Below are 12,576 nucleotides of genomic sequence, written 5' to 3' on the forward strand. Positions count from 1 at the left end.
AATTTAGGTTATTTCCTATGGTGGAAATCTTTCCGAGCATATGCCTTCTGTTTTGTTATAACTGGTTGTAGCTTTTGTCCTTTATCTTTTATTTTTAATTTTTTAATCCGTTTTATATTTTTAGGTATCATGTAGCTTATTAGTTTGCTATGTCTAACATTGATCCTGGGAATATTTTTATTGCTAACTCTTAGGCACATCCCTGGTAATTTCCATAGGATGAATTGCTAGAAGAATTTCTGGGAGGAAGGAAAGGCCGTGTCCTGGGCTCTGGGTGCAGTGGTCCCCAGGAAGGCTGCGCCGACTTGTACGCCCCCGCCTTGCTAGCATCTGGGCCCCTGTCAGCTTTTACCTCTTTCACAGATGTTAAATTCACAGGCAGTGAAAGGTCTTGTGAGCATTGTGGTTCCTCTTCCTCATTTGGTAGTTGTTCTGTCCCAGGATGTGAAACCAGAAGCACGACTCCTCTGTTGGCTGAAGACCGTGGATCTCACTGTGGCATCAATATGACCGATTGGGGGGCACCTGGGGGGGAGCACCTGGGTGGCTCAGTTGGTTGAGTGTCTGACTTTGTCTCAGGTCCTCATCTCACGATTCACGAATTTGAGCCCCGTGTTGCTCTCTGCTGTCAGCGCAGAGCCTGCTTTGGATCCTCCCTACTCTCTCTCCCCCTCCCCACTCTCTCTCTCTCTCTCAAAAATAAGCATTAAAAACATTAAAAACAAAAAAAACCTGACCAATTGGGATGGTGGTAGGAAAATGTATGAACCCATACTGTGGGCCAAGGCCTCTGATAGGTCCCCACTTAACCCACCCAGCAACCCCATGAAGTTGATATTTTCCTGATCTGCTGGATGAGAAATTTGATGTCGAGGCAAGCCTAGTAACGTCTAAGATTGGCAGCCTGGATATACTTCCAGTTATTCTGATGGCTTAGCTCATTTGTGTGTCAGGCTGTCTCCAGGGAGGAGTTGGGTGTCCTTTTCCTTTCTTGAGAGGAAGGCCTTGCATGACCTTTCATTTTGTAATTGCTTCCAAAAATCTGCATAACTGCATAGGGTTACCCCAGAGTTGTCTGCAGGGAAGGGGCTAGATTCTAGTTCCCCGAGGCATGGAGCGTCTTGTCTGTCTCTGCACTTGTAACGCCAGGAGTTTCCAGTAGGTGCTCAATAAATGTACGCTGCTGAGCCACCACCTTTTCTTTCCTTGTAAAGGAGGAATCTACTTTCTGTTTCTATATTCGCCTTTTCTGGACATTTCGTAGAAGTGGAATCCTAATATGTAGCTTTTTGTGTCTGACTTTCTTTCTTTCTTTTTTTTTTTTTTAAAGTTTACTTTTTTTAAGAGAGACACCGAGAGACAGAGTGCAAGTGGGGGAGGCGCAGAGAGAGAGAGGGAGACACAGAATCTGAAGCAGGCTCCAGGCTCTGAGCTGTCAGCACAGAGCCTGGCGTGCGACTTGAACTCAAGAACCGAGAGATCATGACCTGAGCTGAAGTCGGACGCTTAACCGACTGAGCCATCCAGTCGCCCCAACGTCTGACTTCTTTCACTTAACATACGTTATGGCTCATCCATATTGCAGTGTCTATGAGTGATCGATTCCTTTATTATGGCTGAGTAGTGTTTCATTGTTAGGAGAGACCACATTTTGTATATCCATTTCATTACTCGATGGACCTTCAAGATGTTCCCACTTTCTGGCTGGCTGAGGAATGCTGCTGTGAGCATTTGTGGACAGATTTTTGTGGAAATAAGTTGCCCTTCTTTGTGTATGTACCTAAGAGGGGACTTGCTGGGTCCCTTGTAACTCTGTATTGACTTGTTTGAGGGCCTGCCAGGCTGTTTGCCACAGTGGCTGAGCCATTTGATATTCCCACCAGTTTGTCCACACCCTCGCCAACTCTTGTTACTGTCTGAGTTTATGACGATAGCCATCCTAGTGGGGGCGAAGTCCTATCTCTTTGTGGTCCCGATTAGCATTTCCCTGATGGATCCTTGTTCTATTTTAAATAAAACTCCTTACACGGTTTTTGGTTGATGCAGTGTTTTTCCATCAAACACTTAGTTTCTGTGGCAGCATCCAGTCGTACTTTCACTCTCCTGGGTCCGGCGTTGACACCTGGGTGCTTCCCATGGGGGAGCAAGTAAGGAAACTCAGGTTAGCGAGGAGCACACAGGTATGAGTGCTGATCATTGGGGATGTGATTCCTGGCTCGAGTCCAGAACTATAAATTTTAAACATCGGCTTTTGGGGGACAAAAGGACCATTTTAGCCTAAGTTTCCTTAGTAAATGTTCAAGATCACCTGGGTGCTGTGGGTGGGATGTGGCATAGATTTTCCCTCATTTAAAGGTTGAATGCCTTGGCTCAGGGTGTCCACTTTCCTTCTGACTTCCCAACTGCCCACTTGAGCCTCTTGGCCTGCTGTTTGGCCAGCGGCTGCCCCCTACGGGGAAATGGAATTGGGAGGCACCACTGGCATAGGAATTCCTGCCCTTGCTGAACACCGTAAGCCCGTGTGTGTCTGTGTGATCATGTGTATGGATATTCACGTATGGTCTGCAGTCATCACACGAAGCCCGTGACTTAGGCCTTTGTGCCGGTGAAGTAAGTGAGTTTGGGTGACTGGCCCAAGGTTATCAAGCTTTTTAGAGGAACAACATCGGGCCGGTTTCCCCCATCACCAGGTGCTCTAAAAACTTACAAGCCACAGACTGGGAGAAAATGTTTGCAAAACACATGGCTGATAAAGGGCTTGTTTCCAAAATATACAAAGAACTCTCAAAAACACAACAATAAGGGGACGCCTGAATGGTTCAGTTGGTTAAGCATTGGACTCTTGATTTTGGCTCAGGTCTTGATCTCATGGTTTGTGAGATCGAGCCCCAAGTTGGACTCTGTGCTGACTTGGGATTCTCCTTCTGCCCCTCCCCCATTCTCTCTCATGCTTGCTCACAATATATAAACATTAAAAAAAAAAAACAACCCACAACAGTAAGAAAACAAAAAAAACCCAATTAAAAAGTGAGCAAAAGATCTGAGCAGATATTTTACTTGCTCTCCCCCCATCCCACCCACCTCTCCATTCTGTAGCTGAACTGGGCTCCTTCTAGACCAGTGCTGTGCAAAAGAAAAATGTGAACTGCCAATGCCAACCATGTGTATAGCTTTAGTATTACTATTATTTAAAAGTTTATTTTTGAGAGAGAGAATGCGAGAGGGAAGGAGCAGAGAGAGAGAGGGAGACACAGAATCCGAAGCAGGCACCACGCTCTGAGCTGTCAGCGCAGAGCCTGATTTGGCTCAGGTCATGATCTCGCGGTTTGTGGGTTCGAGCCTCAAAGTTGGAAGCTTAACTTACTGAGCCACCCAGGTCCCCCTATAGTTTTAAATTCCCAGTCACCACATTAAAAAAGGTATGGAGAAAAAAGAGAGGTGAAAATAATTTTGTTATATTTTATGTAACTGTGTATATCTAAAGTATTTCAACATGGGCATGATATAATTATTACATGTAATATATTACATTTTTGGTTTTGGTCTGAGTTTTCAAAATCCAGTGTGTATTTGATCCCTACAGAACATCTCAGTTTGGACCAGTTCATTTTTGAGTGCTCAATAGCCACATCTGGCCATAGCTGCTATATTGGACAGCATAGCTCTGGAATATACCTCCTCCTTCCTTTTTTGCATTACCCACTTCCTTATAATCCCCACACTCTTCCTTCTCCCCCGAGAAACATAAGTGTTGTCCATGTGGCAGCTGCCATGGTGATCGTGATGGCAAATCCATATCTTGCTTCATGAGGACAGGTGGCTTCATCTTCCCCACAGACACCGAACACGTGGGATCACGTGTGTTTGCTGGTTTTGCCATCTGCCTGGGCGTCTGTCCTAGATTTAGATGTGACACCTGATCGCGGGGCCAGAGGCTTCCGCAAATTACTGGGTAGCCCTGGTAGAACGTTCTTCTGGGGGTGGCCTGCGTGCTGGGTGGCACTGATCAGCCTGCTGACTGGGGAGTACGCAGGCACAAGCCTTTCCCCTCCGGCTGCTGATTTCCCAGTCGTCTGTCCCTCCCCTGTCCCGACTGGAGAGAGTGTATCTGATGGCCCAGTTACCGCCGCCCAGCGCACAAGTCCGGGTCTTCTGGCTGGTGGGGTCAGAAGCTGCCTTCCTAGAATGTGTGGCTGAGAAGAAGGCTCTATAACTCACGGAATCCAAGGGGCCAGGGCCTTGAGGAGCAGGAGCACGAACCGCCTCTGGCATTCATCTTTCCTCGGCCCGTCGAATTTCCTTTCTGTCTCCTTGCACAGACCTCATCTGTAGAGCAGATCGTGTGGCCCAGGGTGCTGCTTTCTCTCAGCATCCACAGTTGGTCCTCTGTGTTTGTGGATTCTATAGTCCCAAATTTGCCTACTCCCTAAAATTTATTGGTAACCCCTGAACCAAATCTTATGGCACTTTGGTAATACTTTGTAGACATGGAGGGAAAATTTTTGAGTCACCCGACATGCGTGTTCCTAGTTGGCTTCCTTCTTGTGTCCACTCTTAAACTTTTTTTAATGTTATTTTTATTTTTGAGATAGTGAGCAGGGGTGCGGCAGAGAGAGGGGGAGACAGAATCCCAAGCAGGTTCCATGCTGTCGGCACAGCACGACACCGTGATATCATGACCTGAGCCAAAACCAAGAGTCGGATGCTTAACTGACTGGGCCACCCAGGCGTCCTGCTCTTACGCTGGTAATTTATTCTCAGTTTGGGGCTTTTGGGGGTGTTTTCGTTGTTTACAATACCCCCCAAGGGCAGTCTGGTGTTCCCAAGCACAAGAAGGCTGTGATACGACTTACGGAGAAATTACTAGGTTTTTAGATAAGCTTTGTTCAGGCATGAGTTGTACACAGTGCTGTTGTGAGTTCAGTGTTAATGAATCAATGATCTATATATATTAAAAAACATTTTTTTAAATATTTATTATTTTTGAGAGAGAACGAGCACGAGAGGGAGACACAGAATCTGAAGCACGTTCCAGGCTCCAGGCTGTCAGCACAGAGCCCGATGCGGGGCTCAAACTCATGAACGATGAGATGATGCCTCAAGCTGAAGTTGGACACTTAACCAACTGAGCCACCCAGGCACCCCTCAATGATATATAATTAAATAAGGTGTCTTTAAACAAAAACACACAAAAAACAAGGTTACATATTGAACATTTGATAAAAATATCATGACCAGAGGCTTGAAGGAGCCTAACCCTGTATTTCCTCAAAAGCACTGGTTCGATGTTTGCTAATTCTTTTTTTTTCCTTTTTTAATGTTTGTTTTCAGAGAGAGAGAGAGTGCACGAGAGCGGGGTGGGTGGAGAGAGAATCTTAAACTCCACCTTCAGCACAGAGCCTGATGCAGGGGTCGATCTCACTACTGTGAGATCACGACCTGAGCCAATATTAAAAGTCAGATGTTCAACCAGCTGAGCCATCCAGGCGCCCCAAGTATTTTCTAATTCAGTGTTGATGGTGACCTTACAGAATATAACCACCATGAATGATAGACTGTATGTCAATCCATCGGGGAGACTCGGGTTCTGCTTTTGTGAGGTGCACACCACTTGGACCAGGGTTGTGAATTCTAGAAGAACAAGATCAGATCTAGCCAGAAGACAGGTGGGAGAGTGTGCATCTGGCTTCCTCTTCAGGCTTGAGAGACAGTCTCCTGCCACAAAAGCCACATATTGGAAGTCTCTTGGTGAAACACACAACACAAAGTCCTGCTTCCAGAACTTTCCACCTACTCTTCCACAGTCCTAGGAGGTGCCAGACCTCAGGTTTGAGAGTGAAGAAGGTCGTTTCTTTAGCATTAGCCTCTTCTACTGCAAAGTAGTAAATGCTTTTGGGGAGCTGGTGTTGGAGGTGTGTGGTCAGGAGAACACATCAGGCTGTACCTATCAGACTGGTCACATGTGGGGGCCACTAACTGGTCACCTCTTTGTGTTCATTTGTCATTGCTTCATTCATCCCCCCCGTTCATTCATTTAGTAACCTTATCGATAAACCAAGGGCAGTTGTTGAGAAAAATAGACATAATCTTTAATTTCATGGACGTTGCTGGGGAGGGGCAAACATAGGTTAAATATGGACGTGAATGCATTTATAACAAAAATGAAGGTGAGTTTTCCTGCTCCCTGAGTGCTCTGGGAGGTTTTGTACCTGATGGGAGCCCAGTAAACGGCCACCAAACTGATCTAGCAGTCTGGCTTTGCAGACTGCTGGCATGCTTTGTGGCTCAGAGCTGCATCTGACCTGTGTCCCCGAGGGCAAGGGTCTGCATTCCTGGGGGCGATCCTGCGGTGGTTGATGTGCTGTGGAGGTCACGTGACATGGCACGTAAGAGCAGGTTGGATTTGGACGAGTCTGGGCTTGACTGACGGCTGTGCTGCTCTGTGTCAGACGTCCCGTTTGAGTATTTGTATCTGTAAAACGGACACAGCGTTGGGGTCTACCTTGTGTGTTGGTGTGCAGCATAGACACTGGTATGTGAGGTCCTGAGCTCGGGCTTAATTGAGTGCTTTTGTGGGCGGTATCAGCATTAGGGGATGGCTTTGCTGAGTGGGGGTCCAGGGCTTGTGAACAGGAAGGGCTTTCCCGATGTCAGTCTCCTTCGGAGAAGTGGATGCCTGGAAGCCGGTTTGGGATGGTGCTTTAATTACCTATTGCCGTATAACAAACCGTGTCACAACACAGGGCTTGAAACAGTAATTCTGTGGGTCGGGAATGTGGGCAGGGCTCAGCTGGGTGATGGGTGATGGGTCCTATGCGGCGTTGGCTCGAGTCCTCGAGTCCAGCCAGTTCAGCTGATGGCTGGGTGGGAATTTCCACCAAGGCTCTCCTCCCTTGCCTGCCCCTTGGTGCTCCTTCCGGCAGCCTCTTTCTGCCTCCCTCCACATGGCTAGTTTGGGGTTGAAACTGGCACAGTGTGACTTGTACATTCTTTCGGTCAAAGCACATCATAAGGCCAGCCCAGCCTCAAGGGTGGTGAAGCAGATTCCATCCCCTAATGGCAAGAGTGGTGAAGAATTAGTGGCCAACTTGGGTCCACCAGTGACAGAGACCATGGTAGCCAGAGGCATCTCTCAGCCTCTCTGGGTCTTGAGCTTGGATGTATCCAGAGGTCTAGAAAACAGCTCTGGTAGAGGGTCCCCTCCACAAAGACAGAGGGAAGGGATGGGGAACCCAGGCCAGGGTCTATGTGCTTATGCCAAACTTTGGGGCTGGAACACAAAGTGGGAGGAACGGGGTCAGATCCAGGGATGGAAGTTCTCTCTGCTGTTGGTTTTCTGTCCACTGTTGGTTCCCCTGAGTGGAAAATCAAGTCTTCTGAGGGGACCTGCTTGTTTTAGCGGAGACAGGGGATGGGGATATAGTCTTCAAGGGAGAGCATTTAGGAGTGAGAGTCTTGTTTCGGTATCAACAAGGGGGGATGTAGCAGGAATCGCCCTGCCAGATGCTCAGCGGGAGATGAGAGGGAGCAAAGATCCAGGCTCCTGTCCTGGGCCCACTGCTCCTTGCTGCGGTGACCGTGGGCAGTTGATGTAGCCCCTCTGACCCTCCGTCTCTTGGTCTCTACGGAGGGGATCTTAATGGCCTTGCCCCTTACGGTTGGGGTGAGCTAATACACATCAGGGTTTATAGCCCAGGTTTTGGACTGGAGTAAGTGCTCAGAAAATGTCAGCTGCTCAAAATAACGCTTACAGTGTGTTACCTTCTTTCCTGTCCGGATAGTGCCCATGTGGGGTTATCTTTGCAGGGAAATCGATGCCCACGTGGGGTTACCTTTATGACCCGGGCTGCTGTCGCGGTCATGATTTCAACCTGACCTAACTCCTTCTAGGACGGAAACCTTCCGGTTGCTGAGGTTAGTTTGTAAGTGTTTCTCTCCTCCCAGTTAGGAAAGGAATGTGTGGTCATTGTCAGCAGTTCGGGAATTCAGAAGGCTTAGAATGAGCTGCCTGTGGTCCCTGCGATGACCATTAATGCTGAAGGAGGTTGTTGAAGGGGGAGCAGTTTCTGTCTCTTCTGGACAGGGAGTGGGGAGGGGTCTCTCCTCTCTCTGGTGGGCCCACGCTAGGGTGTGGCCTCCCAGCCTCCTGACCCTCATCCGGGGGGGCTCGGCCTGAGCGGGTTGGGGGCCCCACAGGACAACAAGGTGCTTACGCTTGGCCGAGCGCTCTGAATGCCAGGGGCAGACGATGGAGTCCTTGGGTGATGTGTCCCTCCAGGAGGAAGCTTTGGGGGCTGCGAGACCACCCTGGACAGCTTCCTAATTTGCATCTTGAGAATAGCCACGGCCGGGTGGCTCCACCCCTGCCTGCCTCCTGTTCACGTACCCTGTTCGCCGGTTCTTGCTCTTTGAAGGCCATTGGGCTCAAAAGCCGTCTGGAAGACTGAGGATCCACCTCGTTGTGGGAGATCCGGTTTTGATGCCTGGTGTTCCAGCGTCTGTGGACGTGTCTCCTTGGATTCTCTGGGTCATCTTGGTGGGAATCTTCGTAGGTCATCAGTGCACCGTCTTGTAGTGCTGTTCAAGTTACTCTTCAGAGACGGCACTGGGAAGGTTACCCCAGTTTGGGGCTAAGAACGGGGCCACCTACCGAGTCTGAGACGGGGACCTTGTTCCTTGCTAGAAATGATGACTTACTCCGGAGATGACGGGGGAGGGAGGGGCACTGTTCCTTGGACGCCCGGGGCCACATTCCAGTTGTGACTTCCGTGGATGGGTGATGGGGCTTCTCGGAGCCGGGTTTCTTTGCTTCTCTACCCATTTCACAATTCCGCAGTCAGGGCCTAGAAGGCAACAGGTACTGGATGTGTTGGGTGCTTAATAAACGGAGGCAAATGACCCCGACAAAGTCCTTTCTCTGAACCTTGTAGGCTGGTGGGAAGAGAGGGATGATCCAGGCGGAAGATGAAGGCTGTCCTGCCTGATGAAGACAACTCAAGGGGGATGGGGAGAACCCTCCTTAGGGATGTTCAGCAAAGGGCCTCTCTGAGGAGGGCACTTTCAGGCCTCAGTCTCCCTGTGGATAAAATGGGAACAATAGTAAAACCTAGGTCACTAGGCATTTAGCAAGTTGGAATGAATTACTGTCTGTAAAGCATCTGTCCTCCCCTAAAAACAAAAAGGTGTTTTAAATGTCATCGTTTCACTATTATGCAGGCTCAAGGGGAGTCTTCCTTTTCCATGTGCATGCGTGTGTGTGTGTGTGTGTGTGTGTGTGCATGTGAGTGTGAACACATGCCTGCACATGCATCCCCCTGACTGTCGGGGGTGGTTTCCTTCCCATTGTCCAGGTCAGTGCTGCCCGGAGGCTTGTAGGAAGGGAGGGTGCCCTTCACTCCTTTGACAGAGGTTCTGGGGACACGCTCCCACCATGCCGGGCCACTGACCCTGCCATGTGGGTGCCTCCATAGTAACCTGTTCTTCATGCCCCTCTGCACAGGCATGAGCTTGCACACTTGAGCACGCGCGCACACACACACACAAATGCACACATACACCGGAACATCACATCCATTTAAAAATCAACACAATCTTCTTGTCTCCATTTGAGAACACATGGACTCTTCGTGAAATCCTTCTCCAGATTTACAGTTCACGGATTCTGTTCTTCGGATGCTCGAACACTACGAGTGGTGCTCTAGCCTCTTTATTAAGCTTGGAGGTGAGCTGTAGGACGTTGGGTGCCTGGTGTGTTCTCTGTGTTGGATAAAGAGGTGGGCCCCGTTGATCAGGAGGCAGACAGCTGTGTGGCTGCAGAATGAAAGTGTCCATTAGGGAGACTCCAAGGATTTTGCTGTTACGGAAAGAGGCACATAGCGAGTAGTGGTTAAGAACCAGCCCACTGGAACCGCCCTGCCCCACTCCTCAAGTGCCCTCTCTCTGGCTCTGTGACCTTGGGCAAGTGACTTCACGTCTCTGGACTTTTTTTTTTCTTCATCCACAGAACGAGGATAATCAGAGCTGCCTTGCGGATTGTGGCAAATTTTTAGTGAGTTAATTTGTGTGAAGTACATGGTGCAATTCCTAGCATCCAAAAAGCTGAATAAATGTCTGTATTTATTTTCTACAATTTCAGGTTTATTTATCTGTTTAAGGTTCTATTTGTTTAGAAAGTTATTTTATTGAAAATTATCTGAGCTACTGACGTAATTTTTTTTTTTACCTCAGTAATACAGTGTTTTGTTTTGAAAGATGATTCCTAGATAATATAGTCTTTCTGTACAGATTTAAGATACCACCTTTTTATACAATATTTGGATTTTCATTTGTACTCCATTGATCTGTGTACTTAACCTAACACCAAGATCACAGTATTTAATTTTACAAAGATGTATCATACACTTTTATATATGGTAGGGCAATTCCCCTCTCCCGGCTCTTTTAAAAATTTTATTTGAGAACAATTTGATACTGTATTTTGGTATTTACTCCATACAAATTATAGAATTTTATAAGAAGCACAAGAATTCTAGAGAAAGTCATTGGGGATAAGACTGAGGCAGCATTTAATTTATATGTCAGCTGGCTTTGAAAAACTCTTTTATTTAGCATACCATATAGCTAAATTAAAATTTTGAATCATAGCCTAAATTAAAATATTTAACATATATTTTAATTTCTCATTTTGATTAATACTGCAAGAATCAAGAAAATGCATTTTTCAAAAGAAAGTGTTCATATTTTGTAAAAAATAAGCACAACACTAATTTTATCATGATTTTATGTATTTCATTGACTCTAATGTATTGAAAATTTTACTAGCCAAAAAACAACAACAACGACAAAAAAAGCTGAATAAATGTAAGCTATTATTTGTAGGAGATTAAGATCATGGGCATGGGCTAGATAGCCTGCATTCAAATGCTCACTGGTGGGTGACCTTGAGTAAGTCATTTCACTTAGTTTACCCTTTAATTTAAAATTGGGGAGAATAGAGGCACCTAGGTGGCTCAGTCCGTTAAGCATCCGACTTTGGCTCAGCTCATGATCTCGCGGCTCTTGAGTTTGAACCCCGTGTCAGACTCTGTGCTGACAGTTCAGTGCCTGGAGCCTACTTCGGATTCGGTGTCCCCCCCCCCCCCCCCCCGCCTGCCCCTCCCCTGCTTGCATTCTGTCTCTGTCTCTGTCTCTCTCTCGCAAAAAAAAAAAAAAAAAAACAAACATGAAAATAGGGGAGAATAGTCTCTTAAAAAAAACCATGGAAATAGGGGAGAATAAAATGTCCATTGACAGACAAATGGATAAAGATTTCACACACACACACACACACACACACACACACACACAATGGAGTATTACCCGGTGATCAAAAAGAATGAAATCTTAACCATTTGCAACAATGTGGATAGAACTAGAGTGTATTATGGTAAGCAAAATAAGTCCATGAAAGACAAATATTCTGATTTCACTCATGGGGAATTTAAGAAACAAAACAGATGTACCCAGGGGAAGGGAAGGAAAACTAAGATAAAAACACAGAGGGAAGCAAACTGTACAGAGAACGAGCCGAGGGATGCTGGAGGGATATTGGGTGGGGGGAGGGGCTAGATGGGTGATGGACATGAAGGAGGGCACTTGTGATGAGCCCCGGGTGTCGTATGTAAGTGATGGGTCTCTAAATTCTGCTGAAATCATTATTACACTACATGTTAACTCACTTGGATTTAAATGAAAGAGGGGAAAATAGTGCCCACGTCATCACGTCGGGTGGATTAAAGGAGTTAATGCATGAGTGACCGGAAGAATGTTTGGCACGCGGTGAGCGCTGAACGCACAGTGGTGGATGACAAGTGATGGTTTGGGTATCAGGTGTTGACTGACATGTCACCAACTGCCCCCAAGCTTCGTGGCTTAGAACCGCAGCCATCTCTTACTCTGTTCGGTCCACGGGCGGTTCTCACCGGCCTTCCCGTGCGGGTGCCCTCGGCCGGCTGAAGTCGCAAGTCGCCCGGCTTACACAGCTGGCGGTCGGTACTGGCTGTTGGCTGGGGGCCTCTGTTCTGCACGTGGCCCCTCCTCCGGGAGGCTGGCCCCACTTCCTAACGTGGCGGTCTCCGGGAAACCTTCGAAGAGGCAGAAGACGGGAGCTTCGGAACTTACCTGCTGTCACCTCTGCCTCATCTGACTGGTCAAGGCGCAGGTCACGAGGCCAGCCTAGATCCGAGGAGAGGGAGGCAGACCCCTCTTCTTGCTGTGAGGGGTGATGACCGTGCCTCTCAGTGTCCCACAGTGCCTTCTTCATTCTTCGTCGTCATCTCGAGGGGCACCGTCCACTCCTGCATGCAGGGCACTGGAGTGGTTTTGAACTCCCTTTATCAACTGCGTTTCATGTGACTACAGCACCAGTAAACGCTGTTGGTAAAAGACAAGTGCTCACGGTGTACCTGCTCTTCGTGAAGACGTCAGACGTGTGTGCAGAATATCAGAGGATACGTGGTGATTCTGTGACTTAACACACTTAGCGAGGACCCCCGACGTGTCAGGCTCAGGCCGCGATGTGCAAAATCCAGACACACT

At 47.8% G+C, this 12,576-nt stretch overlaps 1 protein-coding gene across 4 annotated transcripts in view; it reads left to right on the top strand.

Annotated features, from left to right (window-relative positions):
- PLCG2 (phospholipase C gamma 2) overlaps positions 1–12,576 on the top strand; it is a 161,294-nt gene that overhangs the window by 18,331 nt on the left and 130,387 nt on the right. The window contains exon 1 of one of the 4 annotated variants that reach the window (XM_060650046.3): positions 4,997–6,532. The exons of the other annotated variants lie outside the window; for them this stretch is intronic. The gene's annotated coding sequence lies outside the window, so the exon portion shown is untranslated. Of the gene's footprint in view, positions 1–4,996; positions 6,533–12,576 lie in introns of those variants that run through there. 4 annotated transcript variants of the gene reach the window in all.

Source organism: Panthera onca, chromosome E2, assembly GCF_046562875.1.
Source record: "Panthera onca isolate mPanOnc1 chromosome E2, mPanOnc1 haplotype 2, whole genome shotgun sequence".
NCBI lineage: Eukaryota > Metazoa > Chordata > Mammalia > Carnivora > Felidae > Panthera > Panthera onca.